At 34.3% G+C, this 20,645-nt stretch overlaps 1 pseudogene; it reads right to left on the bottom strand.

The window, feature by feature from the left end:
* Nucleotides 1-402: 402 nt before the first annotated feature.
* The window catches only part of LOC149562991 (cytosolic isocitrate dehydrogenase [NADP]-like), a 35,839-nt pseudogene continuing 15,596 nt past the window's right edge, over nt 403-20,645 (bottom strand).

Genomic DNA, 20,645 nt, shown 5'->3' with positions numbered 1-20,645 from the left:
TCTAGAGTTTCAAGACCACACCCACAAGTAGAAAACAAATAAAAAATGCCCCATGCCCCAAGTCCTATAGCTATGCATCCCAGAGAGACTTATTAGATAGGGACACTCAACAAAAATTAATAATAATCAGCACACAAAGAAAAGGTCATGACATAAGTCAACCATTAAGTGTTTGTGTTTAAAAATTTAAGTGTGTTAACTGATACTGAATTCTAAGCACTAATAGATTTGGCATCAGTTTGCGAAAGCTATGTGTCGCAATTATGACAGTAATGTGTCACCACTGCGACAGACATTGACGTCGTAGTTATTTAGTCACAATTTACGAAGTCTACCCCTTGCCATCACATTTGCGACACCTATCCATCGCTATGTAGCCACCTTATTGGCACATCAACCTCATCACAGTTCCTTTGTTTTCAGTCGCAATTGTGATGGGGTTGCTGTCGCATCTACAGCAACTCCATCGCAATTGCTAGGGTTGCCATCGACAACAACCCCAGCAATTACGACGGAGTTGCTGTAGATGCAACGAAAACCCTAGCAATTGTGACAGAGTTACTGTAGATGTGACGACAACCCCAAAAATTGCAATGGAGTTGCTGTAGATTCGACGACAACCCCAACAATTGTGACAGAGTTGCTGTAGATGTGATGGCAACCCCGTTGCAATTTTTGGGTTGCCATTGCAATTGCAACGGTAAAAGAAGTAAAACAAAAAAAAAATATTTCGTGTCTATTTACTTCGGTGCTCTATTTTTCACCCTGCTTAACATCATGTTCAATGGATTTATAGAGCTGTCTATTACTATGATTCACCTTCCCGTGTTCTACAAGCAGAGAGATTCGAAGTTGTATCCTGCCTGGGCTTATTCACTTCCTACATGGGTCATGAGAGTTACTCTCTCACTCTTGGAATCTTCCATATGGGTCATTCTCACCTACTATACCATTGGCTTTACCCCAAATCCCCAAAGGTATTAGATTCAAGACCATTCATTTCCTCATAGCGCCATCAATTCAACACTTGATCACTCTAATCCATTCTCTCATGCAGGGTTTATCAATATTTTTTACTCTTATTCATCCTACACCAAATGTCTCTCTCGCTTTTTCATTTAATTTTTGTAGTCGAATGGAGTAAGCTTGTGGCAAACACCTTTGGAACATTTGTACTCCTGATTGTATTAGTCCTTGGTGGATTCATTATATCCAGAGGTACCATACCATTGTCAACAAAGTAGAATAGATTCTAGTAATCTAGACTTGAAATAATTTGACATTCATCGCAGATCTTGTGTTTGCAAAGGACATCAAGCCCTGGTGGATATGGGGGTATTGGATATCTCCTCTCATGTATGCTCAAAATGCCATTGCAGTGAATGAATATCTATCAACACATTGGCTGAAGGTTAGGATTGTAACTATGTTATAACATATATAGATCAGAAAGGGGCATTGATGTTTGTTTTGTGTTTCAGTTGAGAAATGTTATGATAATGTGATGACTGGTTATTGTTGCAGTGCGGACCAAGCAATGAAATCATCAGTGTGGCAACGTTAGAAGCTCGTGGATTATTTCCTGAAAGCTACTAGTATTGGATGACCATTGGAGTACTGGCAGGATACACAACTCTCTTTAACTTGCTCTACACCCTCGCATTGGCCTATCTAAATCGTAAGTTGAATTGTTGATAACCTCTTTCTCTTGATTGTATTAGATAATTCAAATTATTTAGATTGTAAGTTGAATCCCTGAAATCCCCTTTCTCTTAATTGAATTGGGTGATTCAAAATACTCAAGAAAATAATGATCTTCCTGTCCATGTAAATCATAGTTTTTTAAAAGTCAGTTTTTCATCAACATTTTGCATCACATCCTGAGGATGGATCACAGAGTGTGTTTCGAAATATTGATGAAAAAATCCTTTAACAATCCCTTCTAGAAGCATCAACTGAAGAATTCTTATAAATTGTAGAAACTTACTATTAAATCATTACTTATGCAGCTCTTGAGAGACCTCAAGCATTGATTCTAGAAGAAGACTTAGAGGAAAGCCAAACAGAAAGAGAGAGACTACAAGAAATGAAACTTATCTCTTTAGTTGGAAGTAAGCTTTTTTGAAAGGTTTTTCTATGTTGTTTGAATCAAATTTGGAGTGTGTAGGGAGGGATTATCAGTAATGTTTCTAAGGTGTTGTGTTTGAACTTTGGTCTCACTAATTAAAAGGGGAATGGTGTTGCCTTCTATTGCAAATTATGATGCATTGTTGTTATACTTTTTCATGGCTCCGCTGGTCCTTACTATCCTAGATGTCTTATATAGATTTGTGGTGACATTGAAACTTATTTGTCAATGGAAAAGTAGTCTCCTTCCATCAATAAGAAGTGTTGAATGTTCTAACTTTTATATTATTCTATAATTAATTTAGGAGAAAAGTGGAGAAATAAACAATAAAACTCCTTATAGTTTTCTTTATGAAATACAAATTATAGCCATTCTCTTCATATAGTTATATGTTTTTAAAAGTTATAATAGATACACTGGATGCAATCTTACACCAACATGCTAACCCAAATTATCATTCTCATTAGTCTCTACCTCCGGTCATTATATTTTTTTGAGCAATATAGTACTCATACAAACTATCATCACAACAGGAACATAAAATGCTCCACCAAATCGATGCTACAATTAGCATATATGGCTGTCCACAATTAAATTAGGCAAAATTTGTTCACCAATAAACTATCTACACTCAATACTCTATTAGGTATATCACAATTAAAATAAAACTGATGGATCCACATAGTGTAAGCAAATGCTGCATAATAATTGATATAATATTACAACATAAGCAATCCAAGTAGAGAGTTTCGTGATTGTCTCATATCAAAGTTGAACCAAAAGAAATTACCATTGTTGTGGGCAATAATAAACTTACTTGTCAAGTACTCAATAAATTTTCATACATATGAATTCAGCTATACGAAGAGAACAAGTTAATATTTGGCCAAAGACATAGTCTCAAAATTTGGCAGATAGAGAAAACACTCATACAAATATACAGGGCTCGTAAAGCCTAGTAATTATAAATTCTATGTTTAGTGTCAAAAAATCAAATTCTTAAGAATTGGGGAAATTACCTGGTATGCAGTCAAAGAGCTGAACTTGCTATTGTCTGTGTCGTCACTCCCTTGTTCCTGTGGTGAAAAAGAAAGCATTGTCACATCATGCAGCATTCAAAGAAGCAAGAGCAAGAAAACAATTTGACAGCTATGAATACACAGGTAATAAAGGCTAAGAATGATCATTGCATATTGTGCATGTTACAAGTTTGATAAAGCATGCATTCTATTGCAGAATTACCTAGAAGCCATTGTAAAGTCATTATCCGTTTAATATATGTTTGAGTGAATAATTTCTATCTCAGTATTCATTTTTATATTTATATCACAGGCTTTCTTTTGGTTGTGTTGCATATGACCTTCTTCATGGTGAGTGTAGCTTGTAGAATTTCTGCTATTACACAGATCTAGCCAGGAAAATAGAAGCCAGACTTGCAGGAAAGAACAGAGAAAAATAGAGCAGCACATAGTGACAAAACAACTAGATCTATAATGAAAAATGGAACTGCCTGAATTACAATGATGGAATCTACCGAATATAACAACACATTACGGTGATGATGTTAAGAATTAACATTAAGTCATGTTCACAATCAAAGCATAAAATCCTGCAATTTGAGAAAAAATCATGCAAAATATTGCATGACAGATTGATGGATCAAATTGGGTCTTCCATAAATTACCTTTTGAACTGAATTATCACCAATAGATCACCGTCAGGAATGAACTAAACTGACAGTTGGAATTTTGAATGCTAAGAATATTAATTTATATCTAATTAAATTTAAATATCACTCTAACTTTGTGTAACCATTTACTCAGAACTAAATCCTTGGCTGCTAATATGGCCTGTGGCAAGTGCTTCTCTCTGGGAAAAATTAAATGACCATCATAGTTCCTAGTTTGTTACATACCTTACAAACATTTCCTAGATTAAACATTTCACAGTATTCCTCTATTTTACTTGGTTTGTGAGTAGCATCAATAGTTTGACAGATACTACAAAAGCATACCGATAAAAGATATTATTAATATATTACATGGAAGCACATACAAAGTGATAAATGATTGTTTTTCTTAGCAACAAAACATAGAACCTATTGTTGCATTCAATCACAAAGCTATGAGCATTTGATCACGATGCTTCAAATGCAGCTGATTATGACTTGCTTCTTAATTATTTTTCTCTCTACCATCGGATTTCACAAGATGTTTATATCTTGAAATTTAAAAAAACTAAAACAAAGACTTCAATGAAGCATTTAGTCATGAAACTATGAGCATTTTCTCATGATGCTTCAAATGAAGCCCTTTATGACTTATTTCTTAATTAATTTCATCTCTATCATCAGCTTTTACAAGGAAATGTATGCATCCTATATTTATAATAAAAAAATACAAATAGACACTTCAAAATGTCAAATATTATTGTATTAGTCCAAACAAAATAAAAGATATTCTGCCACGCCTAAATATCCTAAATAATCTTTTGTCATTTTCCCTGTCTCAACAGTTCCTACATAGGCAGCTTCTAGCTTCTCTGAAAATTCAAGTAGTCTTGGATTTTCATCTAGTTTTGCCCTGCCGTAAAAGTAGTAAAAGCAATTAAACACAGAGAAGATATTGGAAGTGAATCTAGATCATTCTTAGGATGAATGCTTGTTAGATCTGAAAGAAGTTAATGGATACACTATCATGTAGATGTTGGTCAAAGCCATAAATAGAATGTGGATCACCTATCAATCATTGAACTTCTAAACTAGGTGCTCGTACCTGTGTGCAAGCCCATGTGTCCACGCAAAGATAGAAGCTATGCTATTTGTGCTAGTTTCACCTCCCTTTTGATGAACATGGAAATGCTGAGTTACTGTACCATGAGTTGCTTCAGCCTCAATAGTCTTTCCATCAGGGCAAACCTGTGAAATAACTAAAATCAGGAATGATTTACAAAGAATGGATTTACTAGTTTCAAATTATTATACAAGTCCCACAGGGATAATGGTTGCAAACAACTAAAAATATTCTATATGTAGACATTAAATTTGGGAAACTTCAACAAACTGGCAATGCAATTAGACTTATGAAAACAAACAGAATTAAAACTACATCTAAATTTTAGTGATCGACCAAAACATTTTTTGTCTTCTAACAAAATAAATGTTCTGCATTGTTAGGAATCTCCTGGCCCTGTAGAAGATTAAGATTTGAAATTTTGCAAAATGATGAGACAAAATTAACTTAGATATAGAGGATTTTGGATCTTGGCTAACAACCCAGAATAGGTCCTCTTAAAACTAGAATACATGAATCATGAGCCCAACTTGAGCCATGCCATTGTGCATGTTTATATTCAATCACAACAATAAATATTAAAAACCTCCAAAATTTTCACTTTTGAAATATAAGCTCTTCACAACCACAAAAATACACAGAATCATGGACACATCTGCCAGACATTTAAATGCATGCAGTTCCACCAATGGATAAAAGTGGCAACACATAATGTCCATGTAAAGATGTCATGGTGTGTACATGTAGACAAGCTTGCTCAGAAATGAATGCCACGACAAATGATAGGCAATACCCCAAGTACAGGATATGAAAATTGAGCTTAATTCAGCAAAATATTTAATTAGAGCATACAACTCATGAACCAAATCTAAACCAACTTAAAGTATGAATAAGAATGAGGGTATAGAATATGATGAATGTGTGCATGTTTGCTGAAAAATAATATAAAAACTACTAAATAATCTTGTGTTTAAAAATGATTTACCTGTAAGAAAACATATACACCAAACAAATAGGTAATTGAACCAAGTTATATATAATAGTAAAGTGGATTACAATCTCACCAGGACATATGTCATTAGACCAAGAGATCCAAATCCTGAAAATAGAAAATCCAGTCAGGTTTGCTTCTAAAGAAAGTAATCATGTTTCCTTCCTTAAAAAAACAATAGATATATGTAAGATTAGATATAATGATCATTTCAAAGCCAGATTCAATGAAAAATAGTATTTTGCAACACTAACCTTGTGCAAGGAAATCACTCTGCACATCACCGTCATAATTTTTGCATGCCCAAACATAGGCACCATCACTCTTCAAATAATAGGCTACCATGTCATCAATAAGCCTATGCTCATACTTGTTCAAGAATCAATCATTGAATGAAGTTATTGTGTGCCCGACAGAATCAAGATAATCAACATTGCAATCTTCATATTATTGTGCCAAGAAACAAAACCAACCAGATTTATGTTGCGTCATATTTAGCTTTCCAACTAGCCTCATATTCCTCTTGGAAGATATCTTTAAACCTACCAATTTAAGTCACATATAAGAAGAATCTCTGAGAATATGAGGATCCTTAAGCTAGAGAATCATAAAGAATGATAACATGGTAAGTAAGGTGTGTTAGAGAAAAAGGTAAAAATAAGATCATCAATCCTTGTCATTCCTATAATGTCAACTATAATGTCATTCCTAAATGACTCTAAAAGACCTTTTAAAACACTCTTCACACACCTATAACCTTAACTAACACCATTCAAGCCTAAGTTGGCTTATGTTGCCAATGTTGGCAATTTTACAAGATCTTGCACTTTGAGTGCATTTTACATCATTTAGGGGCTTTAATAGCCTATTACATCATGTAAACACTACCATCCACCTATAACTCTTCCTAGGACACCCTAGGACTTCTAATTACCCCTTACATCATATTGACTCCCTATTTATGCCAATTTGAGCTTCACTTACATCTTATTGAGCTTCACTTTGTTTCGAGAATAGTTTAATATTCTCTACTAAACAGGGCCAACCACGTGAAGGTGGAAGTTCATTTGGCCCCACCCCCCTCCCCCTAACATCACTCTACATTCCTCGTTAACATCTAACATTCATTCATTCTTTCAACGATTAATAAAATGTAACATTCAATCAATATCACATGATAACATTCATTAACACATTAGATTCATAAACATGCAACATTCATCAATATTTTGCATTAACACATAATTCATGAACATTCATTAGCACATAATTAAATTCATTGAGACATGGAATTCAATCATTATCAATTAAGGTATGTAGATGACAATCATTTCATTTTTTTCTTTCTATTTCTTTTTTCTATGTAAGCTCTAAGAGGAGCACCAGTGTCATCATTAATTCCCCCCTCATCAGTTCTTTTCTCTATTCTTGATGATCTCAAATTCCTATGCTGTTGCAAAGGGGGGTCCTTTGCAATAACAAATAAAAGAGTTAAATTAAAAATAATTTATTATAATTGTTACAAGTATTCAATTATTTTAAATAACATAACTATGGCACTCTTTACTTGATCTGGCCACATCATTTTGTCTGGACTCAATGTCAACATGCTTATGAACATCCACCCCTTGATCCTATATAGCTGCTATACAAAATGTTACGTTAATCCAAACACCAATTACAATTACATATAAAAAATTTAATAGAAAATGTATACCTCCACCACTGGGATGCACATCATGTGAACCTTCATCATTCATAGATTGTGTAGAAGGATTGTCAGGCTGCATTCCAACATCCTACGCATTGTTATCATTGCTTGCTTAAAACATATGTACTCACTTTATATTGGAACTTAACATCAAATAGACTAATTGGTAAAGTATTCAATTTGAAATAAATTTCATTTAGCTTATTTACCTATGGCTCAGATGCATCATTATTAGAACCTTCCACACTGATTTTAGCTTGTAGCCATTTAGCCATAGCTCTATAGCCTTGTTGGAAGCCAATTCTCTTATCCTCTTCTGTGAGGCATCTCTTGAACTCTGAGCCCTGCATTTTTGCGTGGTATGGTGAATTTTACTTGCATTGTTTCATCAACCAATGGAGGGTAGTTAAAATATCAAAAGGAAATACAAAAGTTGCAAAATTTGAGGATCAGGAATACTTACAACTCATGCTTGAAGTTTTGAAAAACCACCAGAGCCGAGCTTGTGTGTCCCGTGCTTTTCTAGTCTTGCCTTTGTTGCCTTTGATGTGTTAGGCAATCTATGAAAAGTTTGAAATATGTTAGATAGTATAAATATAGAGGTTAATTAGTACATAATTTCATTCTCAACAGTATCACATACCTTGGCGGTGTACTCTCTACTGGTGTAATTGTATTTTTCTTGTCAGCTTTATACTTTCCATCCAAAATTAGACCCTGCCACTCAGCCTTAGGAACATAGGGCGGACACTCGTACCTAGGGTTATCCCATAATTTTTTCTATACTAGTCCCTAATATACTTCAAACATAAACCATCTTTTTCAAGGAGCTTGTTTCTCTCGAATGCATGAGGTCCAAAGAGTTGGGTCATGCTCTCTATAAGATCATCCTTCAACTTTTTGTCTTGGAGATTCCACCTTTTAAGTAAAAAAACCATGTTAGACTCATAAATGAAGTGAAGCTACCTTTAATATAGTTCAAGAAATGGATGAAAAAGAAAACTATTCTAGCAATGATGTGAAATCAAAATAGTGGTTTGGGGTTTTAGTTAGGATATGATGTTCTACCAGGTACGCACGGTGGGCCCGAATATTCGCAAACACTCATCACCAAGTTTTTTCCAAAAAACATCATTCCCTACAAAACAATCATGGGATCATTAGTTGATGAAGAGTGATCAAAAACTAAATTACTATTATATCACTATAGAATAATAAATTTAAAGTACTTGGAACTTTGGCTACTTTTAATGGAATGCCTTCATCGTCGCTGACGATCAATATGACATCCTTCATCGTTCCCGTACTAGGAACATAGGAACATCCAGGGAATGATGCTGTAGCTCCTATTGCAAAAAGTTTCATAAGTTTACAAGGTTACAAGGTTACATGAATAAGTCTACAAGGTTACATCAATAATTCAGAAATGGTTGACTTGCTTTCTCACTGTTTCTCAAGATGTGATATGCAAATTCTTCAGGTAATTCATATTAAGCTAGCTAGCTAGCTGTTGGTGCTCAAGATCTGCCACCCCTTAACCACATAAGTATTCTATTGCTGTTCTATCACTAGGGTAAGGATGGGGACATCATACATTAATTAATTTGACTTAAAAAATTACATAGCTAAATCCTAATAACAATATCACAAATTGACTTGCTATGGAAATATGTCCTTCTTATGTATTGAAATTGCTATGCTATATAAACATCAGTGAAACAAAATCAACAATTTATGTATTTTTTAGTCTTATTTTCTACTATGTCTTGTTAACATTAATTTATCAAGTAGCAGCTTCAAACTTTCAATAAAACTTATGATCTTTCTTGTTCAATTATTCCCATTCTTAGATTTAGGGGATGATTGCGTGCAAAGAATATACAAGGAATTAAGAAAGGAGGCAACATAAGGGTATGAGAGAAGCCTAAATATTATTGATAATATTCACAGGTTTATGTGGAGAAGTTTGTATTCTTTATGCCATTAATTGTCAAATTGTATGGAAGGAGATTCTACATATTCATATTTTTGTTAAAGTTGTGCAAGGTTGAATTGCATATCTTAGTCAAGTGAATTGTGAAGGAGATTATTATTAGATATATTCTATTTATTGATTTTTTTAAATTTCTTGTTGCTAAAAATATATTTTTTCTATGTATCTATATTGTATTCTGACATTTGAAGTGATCATGGAATGTTCTTTGTGTGGGAAAGTTATTTACTACATTACTTTAGTTTTTGTCACAGAAGATGTGCTTTATGAAAATGAATTTATTTTGTTTTAGTTCTCATCGCCATAAGGGCAAGGTTAGATTTTGTTGGTGATTGTGGATTTCATTGCCATCAAATGGTATTAGAGCCTATGTACCTAAGTGTGCAGCCATCTTCATCAAAGGGAGGCAATTTGCACTAGGATCTGCATGTCAAGAAGGGTGAATAGTAAAGAAGTTGTGCAAAATAATTTGTCTATCCTCTAGCAGAGATGAAGCTAGGTAAGATGTGTGCAGATTTTTTCCATTGAATGGAAGTGAGTGGAAGAGATCTTGGAGAGGTACCTCTTCTAGAATCCTATTGGTTATAGAGGATAGAAGTGAGAATAGTTGAAAAAGAAGGTAAAAAGGTGAGAGTTGGAAAGACTTGAAGTGATTGATGGTGAAAAGAAAGAAAAAGAAGAGAGGATTTGTTATTAGATGGATTTTGAGAATCCTGTGTTGGAGAAAGATTGAAAGAAGAGATAGATGAGTGCGATTTAGAGGGAAGTGCAAAAGTTGAGATGAGAAGCACTAGTGGTCTCAAAAGTGATGAAAGAGGAGATTAGAATGGATAGATTTGCATCAGTGAAGGAATTTCCTTTGGAGGACATGGATGAAGCAGATTAGAATGAAGGTCCAGTGTTAGACAAGGAACCTGTTGATAAGAGAAAGTTACTTGAGGAAGAGATCAAGCACCTAAATGGTACAAAAGTAGGGGAAGCTATGGCAAAAACAATTGAAGGCAAAGAATGTGATGGATAAGAAAATGCCTCATAGGCTGAGGAAGTGGTAGAGGAAGATTTGTGGGCATAGTTTTTCACAATAGAGCATGAGTGGATGGATAAACTTGGAAGGTGTAAGACAGATGGGATAGTGAAGATGAGGAAGATGTGATTGCAGCAGTGAAATACAGAGAGCTCGTGGATGATAGAGCAGCGTAAGAACATGGTGCAAATTTTGATGAATTTTGTGATAAAGAATTTGGTTTACCTTTGTTGAAGGTAGGGAAAGATGTTGGCAGATTTTCTTGTGGGATTCAATTGATTACATATAGAGAAAGTTGAGAATGTTATAGGGCATCCATGGAGGTGGTCATTTTGCAGTGGATATGATTCCACAAAGAAGGGGAGGAGAGGAGAGATTATGTGGAGGAAAAGAAGAGAAAATTCTTTGGATGAGGAGGTTGGACTATGGTGAGCACAAGTCCACAAGAGTGAAGAAAAGAAGAGAACAAACTATGTAGGTGGATGGTGAGAATCCCGACCAAGTGTTGGAATAGGTAGAACTACCTCTATCTATGTCAACAATAGAGTTTGCTACAGGTTGACACAGTCTAAAAGAGTAGTCCTACTACGTAACTCCATTTGTGAGCCATTCTCACCAGTCTTTACCTAGTTGGGGAGTTTGATGTAGGAGCATCTGATGCGAATCAACAATCGACCTCAAGGAAGTCAATCATCCCTTTATGTTTGAGGAACTTTTATTGTTGGGCATCTCATGTTCATTTTGTAGCTATGTTTGTTGCATGTGGATAGCATTTTGCAAGTCTAGAGGTTGTCCTAAGCACTTGATGCCTCATTTTATTAGTTTCTTTTGCTTTTCCTTAAGTTTTTCTTGGAAAACTTTCATCTTCTAAAGGCATCACAAATGTCCCTATTGCTCACTTGAGGGCTCGTTCTTCAGTGTGATGGGAACATTCTAGTAATTAAGAATATGTTTTGGAACAAGGATTAGGATCATCACATCAATATAATATTGCTAACCATACATATTTAATGAGCATGTAAGTTGATATATAATGTACTCAAAGATGACATCATAAACACATAACACTTAAACACATAACAAAAGAGAGAAAAAGAGGGATTCGTGTACTAGTAGATGGTGCAACAGTCGATGCCTATAAGTTGCATGTTGTCGACTCAGCAGTCAAAAAGAGATTTGTGGTTGTCCTAGATGGAGGCAGTGTCATCATGGGATCTAAAGCTGAAGAATAAAATTGTTAGAGCATGCATAAATATAGAATGCGTGCATAAATTTAGTCTTAATTGCATGTATTGTCAATGATTATGATAATTCCTGTATATATTCAATGGAAAACAAAAGTGGGGAATGGAACATGCGATCTACCTGAACCACCTGCAGCACCCTCATCATGGGAATGGGGCTCGAAATCACACAAAAAACCCTGTAAAGACAACGCATCCATATTTTAATTAATGTCATAAAATAGCATAACATAAAAACCATTATTGAACTCCTATTTTTAATTAAAAATTTCATTAATACTTACTTTTAAGGTTTCAGAGGTGTGCAACAATTCAGATGCCCTATTTTTTATTTCCTGAGTAGTAGGCTTAATGGTTGCCAAACGTATAATTTCTCTACCAATTTTCTTTAGCAACTTTTTAATTGAACCAATCGGGTCATCGGTCTCTGCTAAATCAATATAAAACATGTCCTCCTTAGGGGCGGGCTGTTGAGGGACTGCAAGTTCCTTTCCCTCCCTCTGACCACTGGCCCTTTGTGACAACAATAGTATTAGTATTAGCAAAATTACTCCTAAACAATGAAGAAAAAAACATTAAAAAAATAACATTTTGCTTCTATCTAGTCTGCACAATTACAATGAGTTTTACTTGCTCATGTGTAGATGAGCCGGGAACATCACCAGCATCCCCTCTGGGTGGTTGCTCCATATTGTGCTCCTATGTCAAAGATCAAGTATAAAAGTGTTAGCCAAAAATTTATTAACTAAATGGTATGTTGGAGTCATTGATTAGAAGTTGGTTTAATAATATGTACCACGCCCATGATAGTAGCCTCGTTTGTATCTATGCGGTTCAAATTGTAATCAATAAGAAGCTCTTCTCCTGCACGTATTGATTTTATCACACAGATGAATACACGATTTCCCTCATGTGCCTCAAATATGCAATTGGGTTGCTTTATAGTTGACTCAGGTCGTGTACTATTTATAAAACTTTCAATATTCCCTATTGCTTTTGGGCCTTCCATCAATGTATATAGCCACACTTTTACTTTGATTATTGTCTTGCTATTGTATATAATTTGCCGAGAGGGCATATCTACGCATATTTTTTTTATATTGAACAATATGCATCCAAATTTTGTAATTGTAACATGGTCCAACATACTCCATCAATTTAGAAACTTTGTTGTAAGAAACCTTTATGCTATCCATAGAGAATAGGCTCAAACCATGTAATGATGATGGTGCTATGCGATATATCCTCTCGTTAACACAAAAATCAGTGTTTATTGGAGGAAGTTCCTTGGGTACCCAATGTTTCTGTAGATGTTGGTACCTCAAGGGCACCTCGATGTCGCCTTCCATCTCATCATCATAAGAACATGACCCACTTTGAGCAAGGAAAAATTTCATGCGTTTATTGAATTTCCTTCTAGTCCTTTGACCTCTAGTTAATCTCCCTGTTCTAGATAAACTGCATGTCTCACTTTCCTCTTCTATTCCTATATTTCCCTCACTCGAGGAAGACACTGACAAATACCTATTCGCTGGTACCTGCAAATGGGAGAGATCTTAGAAGACATCAATCTTACTATTTATAAGTGTATTAAATAGACTGACTATAAGGAGTATTGACTTATACCTGTCGATCCATGAGACTATGCAGGATGCTCCTGAAAGGGGTTAAGTTTCCTGCAAATGTAATTCAATTATCATGAGCATAATCACATCATAATCATAATCAAATCCATCATAAGCATCACATAAAAATTAAAAACATTAAAAGGTACATCACATAAAAATTAAAAACATTAAATTAGTGAAGGGCTAAGCACTTATATTATGTTTTCCCTATGAATTTTATTCTAGGTACAATTCCCTTTTATAGATATTTAATGAATTCCCTTTTCTAAACTAAACACTTACAAATGCTTTTGACCTGAAAGAAAATAAGGCTCAATACATTCACACATCAATATGTGTTTTAAATAGTTTGATTTAATTAATTTAGATTAATAGTTAATTTAGATTACCAGTATTCTATTTCTAGTTGAAACTTGTAGCTTTTAAATAGATAATGAATAAACTATGTAACCATATAAGACAAATATATTTCTATCAAGAAATTAATATTAAATAGATTAAGGATTGATGGCATACCTCTAAATATCATCATCATCATCCTTGTCATCATCATCATCATCATCATCATCATTGTCATCATCAACATCAACATCATCTTCATCATCATCATCAGTAGCAGCATCTACATCATCTTCTACTTCTTCGGTATCTTCTTCTTCCATCGCATTATACTTTATTGGCCTTCCTCTTGGTTCATGTCTAACAACAAATGACCAACCCGGTTTATGTAGAACCTCTGAGTAAAATACTTGCTCACATTGGCTTGGAAGAACATAGGGCTCATCCCCAATTGGCTCAAATGACCTTCTATTAACCATTGTAAATCCATTATCATGTTCAATAACAGTTCTATCAGGATCATTTGGATTAAGTTGTAGCTTGTACCATTTGACAATAAAGAGTACTAATTTGAAGGAACTAAAGTCACACTCTAGTATAACATCCAAAATGCCATAGTATCTATTTTCAGACTCTCGAGGATGTAAGTCATTTCTAGATGAAATATTAGTCACTTGAAAGACTACAATTATTCCTGAATCACATGTTTTCTTCGTGTCATCCAACACTTTGAAGTGAAATTTTTGACCATTACAGAACATAGCCTTGTGGTGTTTAACCTGCACTAATATGTGAAACATGTCAAAATTATTGTATCATGAGTTGATAAACATACAGGTGATTAATAAATTTGTATGTACCTAGAAATCTCTTAAACCATGTGCTAAATCTATTTCCCTTTGTGTAACATTGGAATCTCCATTATGATGAGCTTCTTTAACCAATGAAGATACACCTTCCCATGTTAATGTCTGACCAGAATGTTGACATCATTCAATCCATACTATCATCCAATCAAGATTGTTTGCAATATACAAATGTAGTGCATCCCACTCTCGAGCACCTGTACAAAAAAAAATAGACAACTTACAACCGATTTATTTTGAAAATTAAGAAATAATTTATTACAATAACATCTTATAATTTATTACCTCTCACTTTCCTCAATGTACCTTTCCCCATCAAGTACTCCCCTTCTAATTTTTTAAAAGGCTCAAGATCCCAAATGTGATCTACACAGATATTTGATGCAAACTTAGGAAGATATTCACTAATGTACACCATAGTTTGGTATACCATATATCCTTCTACCATAGAACCCTCAGGATGTGCTCTTTGTCGAACCAAAGCCTTCAAATATTTCAAGTGCCTCTCAACTATCCACATTGACCTAGTGTGTACAGGTCCACACAATTCAATCTCCTCAACTAGGTGTATGAGGTAGTGTTCCTGTGCATTGAAAAAAGTTGGAGGTAGACACTTTTGCATTTCACACAGTAAATGAGGAATTCTTCTCTTCCAATATTTTATATCTTCTTTATGGATTTCTTTAGATGACAACCACCTACATTAAGAGATTCAAGTCACAAAAAATATATAGATACAAGACTTTACAAAATAATATACAATAGATTATATAGCAAGAAAAAAAACTCACGAATATAATAAATATATACAACAAATTGAACATATATTACTGCTTACCTCATGTATTTTTCAAGATCGTATATCACTTGTTTGATGTTATTGTTGAAGGGCTCTAGTCGAAGAGATAGAGGAAGCATGTACTGCAGTAATTATAAACCAATCATTTCATTATTTTCTAACATAACATAATGAACAGTACATGTAGTTTATGAATATATTGTAAATACAGAAGAACATAACTTACCTTGATGAAAGTATGCCAATCATGCATTTTGAGCCCTGGCCCAAATTCACTTTTTTTTGATATGAGATTGTTTATGTTCACAGCAAATCCTGTGGGAAATCAAATTTTTTGTATGACTTCTTTTATGGCATCACTTTGCTGCTCCATTAATAACCAACGAAGGGCACTTATATTAATTTGATCTCTGTTGCTATTTGAGTGAATGAAATTCTTCAATGCATTATTGGATTCATGAATGTCATTACAAATTTTGACAATTTTTTCTTTGTCACGCCTTCCATCCAATATTTTCCACAATGTCTCTATTATATTCTTTCCAATATGCATAGAATCAAATAAATGCACAATTTGTAAGTGCTCATAGTAGGGCAACCTGCTAAATTATCTGGGATAGCTTTTTAGTCCCTTTGGAAGGTTGTCAGTACTTCCTTGATGATCTTCACGATCATCAATTACACAATTAGTAAACAAAAATCACAATAGAAATATATAAATTACAAACATAAACCATTAGGTGGAACGACATTACCTCGACGATTAATTCTATTATATTCCAACTTCCATAGGCGAGGTGTCATTCTTCATGGCTTTGATGTAGTCTCTTCTTTCCCATTGAAAGGATATTTTTCTGTACTTTGATACTTATGATTCCTATGGAGGAAGTGTCTACACTCATCAAACACCTACTTTCCTAAACTTTTTGAATGACGAGATTTCATTTTTGGACCACAAACTGGACTTGCAAATTTTCCCTTTGTTTGAAGACCTACAAGATAATGATATAATTGGATTATTAAATATGTTGATTTTTATAATTAGAATTATCGTGTGCAACTTGAATTCACTATAACATACCACAAAAATGTGTTAGCCCTGGGGCATCATGTATTGTCCATGGAAGTATTGCATGGAATTGAAATTTTCTTTGTCCTATTGGTCTAGACACGTCATACATAGTGACATTGTTCCATAACTCCACCAACTCGTCGATAAGAGGCTCAATATATACATTCATATCTTTAACTTGATATTTACCTACTTGAATGAACAGTAACATTACATAATTATTGTGACCATTTTACTGTAAGATTTGTAAGTACATGTAAATTAATAACTATCAAATGATAAGATACCTGGAACAATCATTGCCAACATAATGTGCTCCCTATTTATTGACATCCACGGAGGAATGTTATTGTTGATAACAAAAATAGGCCACACCGAGTAAACAGATCTCATCTCTCCAAATGGATTGACACCATCCGCTGCCAATGAAAGCCTGAGATTACGAGGTTCTTCTTTGAAGTGTTGCCACTTTTCCTCTATGTGCATAAATGCCTAACCATCTGTAGGGATTCGAATAATGTCATCTCGACTTCTATTGCATGCATGATAATCCATAAATTGAGTCAAGCTACTACACCTGAATAATTGTCGCATCCGTGGAATAATGGGGATGTAACGAAGAACCTTTTGAGGAACTATTTTTGTTAGTCGATCTGTTCAATATCTACTCATATGACATGCAGGGCATTGTGTTGCAAATTCATGTTCTTTATAATATATAATATGATCATTGGGACAAGCATGTATTGCTTGATACTCCATTCCAATATCTTTCATAACAATAGATAATTCTTGATATGAGTGAGGTAGAATATTTGATGATGGTAACAGAAACTCGCCTATCAATCTATAGGAAAAAATATAAGTTGTTAATATAAACAATATTAGTGGTACATTATTCACCCTTTGTTAACTATAAAGACATATATGACATACCTTAACATACGCAACAATTGTTATGTTGGATAAACCACTCATAACCTTCAAGTTCAACAACAACAATACAACAGAGAGAAGAGTTGTTTGGGAGTCTTTATATAGGGGCTCATATGCCTTCTCAAGTAGAGGTACATCGAGGCTATCATCATCATCATGATCATATACGCTTGGACTAAATGTTTCATGGATCAATGTATTTATACCATCATCTTCAATTGTGTTTTCTGGCACATGATCGTCATCTTCCATGGGATCATTATCTTCACCTTGGATATTTGCACCTCCATGTTCCTCCACTTCGAAAACTATATTCTTCGAATTGTTGTGGTTCATATCATGTACTTCCCTGGGGAGATCAACCTATATAAAATTGATTAACATAAATAAACCATGATCATCAACTCATCATCAAGTGGTTTCATATGTATAAAAATTGTTAAAATGATATAATGAACGAATTACCAGTGGATGATAGTCATGCCCCCCTTCAATGTGAGCATTCTCCCTACAATGTCTCTTAGTTTTTTTGATTAGCAGTCTTCTACAATTTATGCTATTAAAAAATTTTCAAGGACAATAACATTTTCCATCACCTTTTATTTTCAAGTTAGACCACAATCTAGCGATTGTCTCCTTGTTTTGTTCTTCACTTATATTATCTGACATGATCATTCTTTGCAGAAGCAAAAATTGAGCTATGAAAACTTCGGTCTACAACTTTCACAAACTAAGAAAAACTATCAAAAGTACACAAATCTTCTTAGACCTAGCTAAATACTTTAATATTTTTAAAATACTTTCTTTGACTTTATTCCTAAGACATTTAATCCAATCACCTTTTATAACATTCAGTCAATTGCTCTAGGCAAATTTTTGGATAAGATTATTTGTAAAACTTTGACCAACCACCTGAAGGTCTTATTTCAAGAGACCTTACAACATTAAGCCACTAAAAAATATGCAATTTTCATACCCGATCACGTGGCTATATAACTCGTGCAATAGCCTTCTTGCTTAGCTATAGAAGCTCTCTAGCAATCAAATCATACAAGCTACAAGGTCTAACAGCAATTTCAAAATATATAAGCTAACAGTCTAGTTAAAATATACATTAGATTTAAAAATATGCAATTTTCATACCTGAGCGCACGGCTAGATAACTCGTGCAATGGCCTTCTTGCTTAGCTGTAGAAGCTCTCCAGCAATCAAATCATACAAGCTACAAGGCCTAACAACAATTTCAAAACATATAAGCTAAAAGTCTAGTTAAAATATACATTAGATTAAAAAATATGCAATTTTCATACCTGAGCGCGTGGCTATATAACTTGTGCAATGGCCTTCTTGCTTAGCCGTAGAAGCTCTCCAACAATCAAATCATACGAGCTACAAGGCCTAACAACAATTTCAAAACATATAAGCTACAAGACAAGACATATTATATGACATGGCAAAAGGAACAAAATTTACAAGTTTTAGCAAGACATATTAAATGACATCATAGTGCTAGAGAGATCACAATTATATGAGTCAAACATAGTCATGAAAAAGCACATAAATTATCTGGTTATTGATTTGTTGACATATTGTTGTTGATAATGCTTTGTTATTATCTGGTTTAGAGATTTGATATATACTCATTGTTGCTATTTAAATGCTATTTAAATGCATATATTTAATTACATTATTATTATGATGGTTTAAATGGTGATCAGATATGAAAGGGTCAATGTCCTAACATTTGAATATATAAGAATGATTACGCTGTCCAAATGTTGCCATTTTGAATAATCTAGAAGAATTTAAACTTTTTGGAAGGGATGGGGTTATTATAATAAATGTTGATGCCTTAAAATACTTATTCATTTATCATTAATGTTATTTTCTCTTCACCAATAATTGAGTTCTCTGTGATTTTTAGTTTGTCACAGGTCGATTGAGTGTGCATATGTGCATGATTGGACATTTGTCATTTTGAGGTTATATTCTTTGTGGTAATACACTTAAACTTTACATATGCTATTATATGGCTATGTGATGTGAAATGTACTTTGGATCACTTAGGGATTCATACTCTTGGCTGAGATGCCAATTGAGTATGCTTGTTGCACATTGCCTTTGCTTGTAAAAGGGGATCTATGAGATGTTGTGGATATTGTGATTTGGTATATTAATATATTGGGATATTTCTTGGTAATGTGAGATCTTATTGAGATCCACCCTCTTGGCATGTTCGCCAATGGAGTCATGTTATTATATTGTGTGATCATCTTGGGACCTACACTCTTAGTGAAGACCAATCAAGTCTTTTGAGTTTATATTGTTACCTTCTTTGAAAAGTTTAAGCCATGGGTGACTTCTGAGGGCAATATGCATAATCAAATCCTCGAGCACACCATAAGCAGTTTCTCAAGGCTATGGCTGAATTGTGAGGGTAGTTTCACAATTAAATCCCCAAGAATACCAAGAGTGCTACCTCAGGGCAATGGGTGACTTGTGAGGGTAGTTTCACAATTAAATCCATGAGAATAATACCATGAGCACTTCCTCAAGGAAATGGGTGACTTGTGAGGATAGTTGACACATGTGTATGGGCATGTGATGACATTCCCTATGCACTGTACTCAACCACTGAAGTCCTAGTAGTATGAATAGCACCTCTTGGGTATTGGTTGATTGAGTGTGTTTAGATATTGCATTGTGGCCATTGCTTCATGTTGTGTTGCTCCATGTTTTCTGTTAAATAAGCCTATGATTTATTTACACTCTATATACATTGATTGGTGTGAGTATGCTTATACCTCCTTGTATTCCTTGTGTTCTTGTTTGGGCTATGTGACTATCTCCACAAGCATAGTGAGGTGGACCTGAGAGTACCACATGATTGAGTGGTGTGACAAGGCACTCTTGGGGATCGGTGTACAAGTATTAAATTGGATTTAGTGGCACCTACATGAGTTCCTTCTGCACCTCTCTCTCTCTCTCTTCCAATTTTAGTAAGAGTCATGCATGTATTCATGGATATTGTAATGTAGCAAATTGATGTATATGTATGTTGTTATACTCAAGTGATTTGGCCTTGACAATCATGTTATTGGACCCTAACTGAAGAGGATCTT

Source organism: Cupressus sempervirens, chromosome 4 (genome assembly GCF_028749045.1).
Source record: "Cupressus sempervirens isolate cs-2001-9-10 chromosome 4, ASM2874904v1, whole genome shotgun sequence".
Lineage (NCBI taxonomy): Eukaryota > Viridiplantae > Streptophyta > Pinopsida > Cupressales > Cupressaceae > Cupressus > Cupressus sempervirens.
This window is presented reverse-complemented; position numbering and strand designations above follow the sequence as displayed.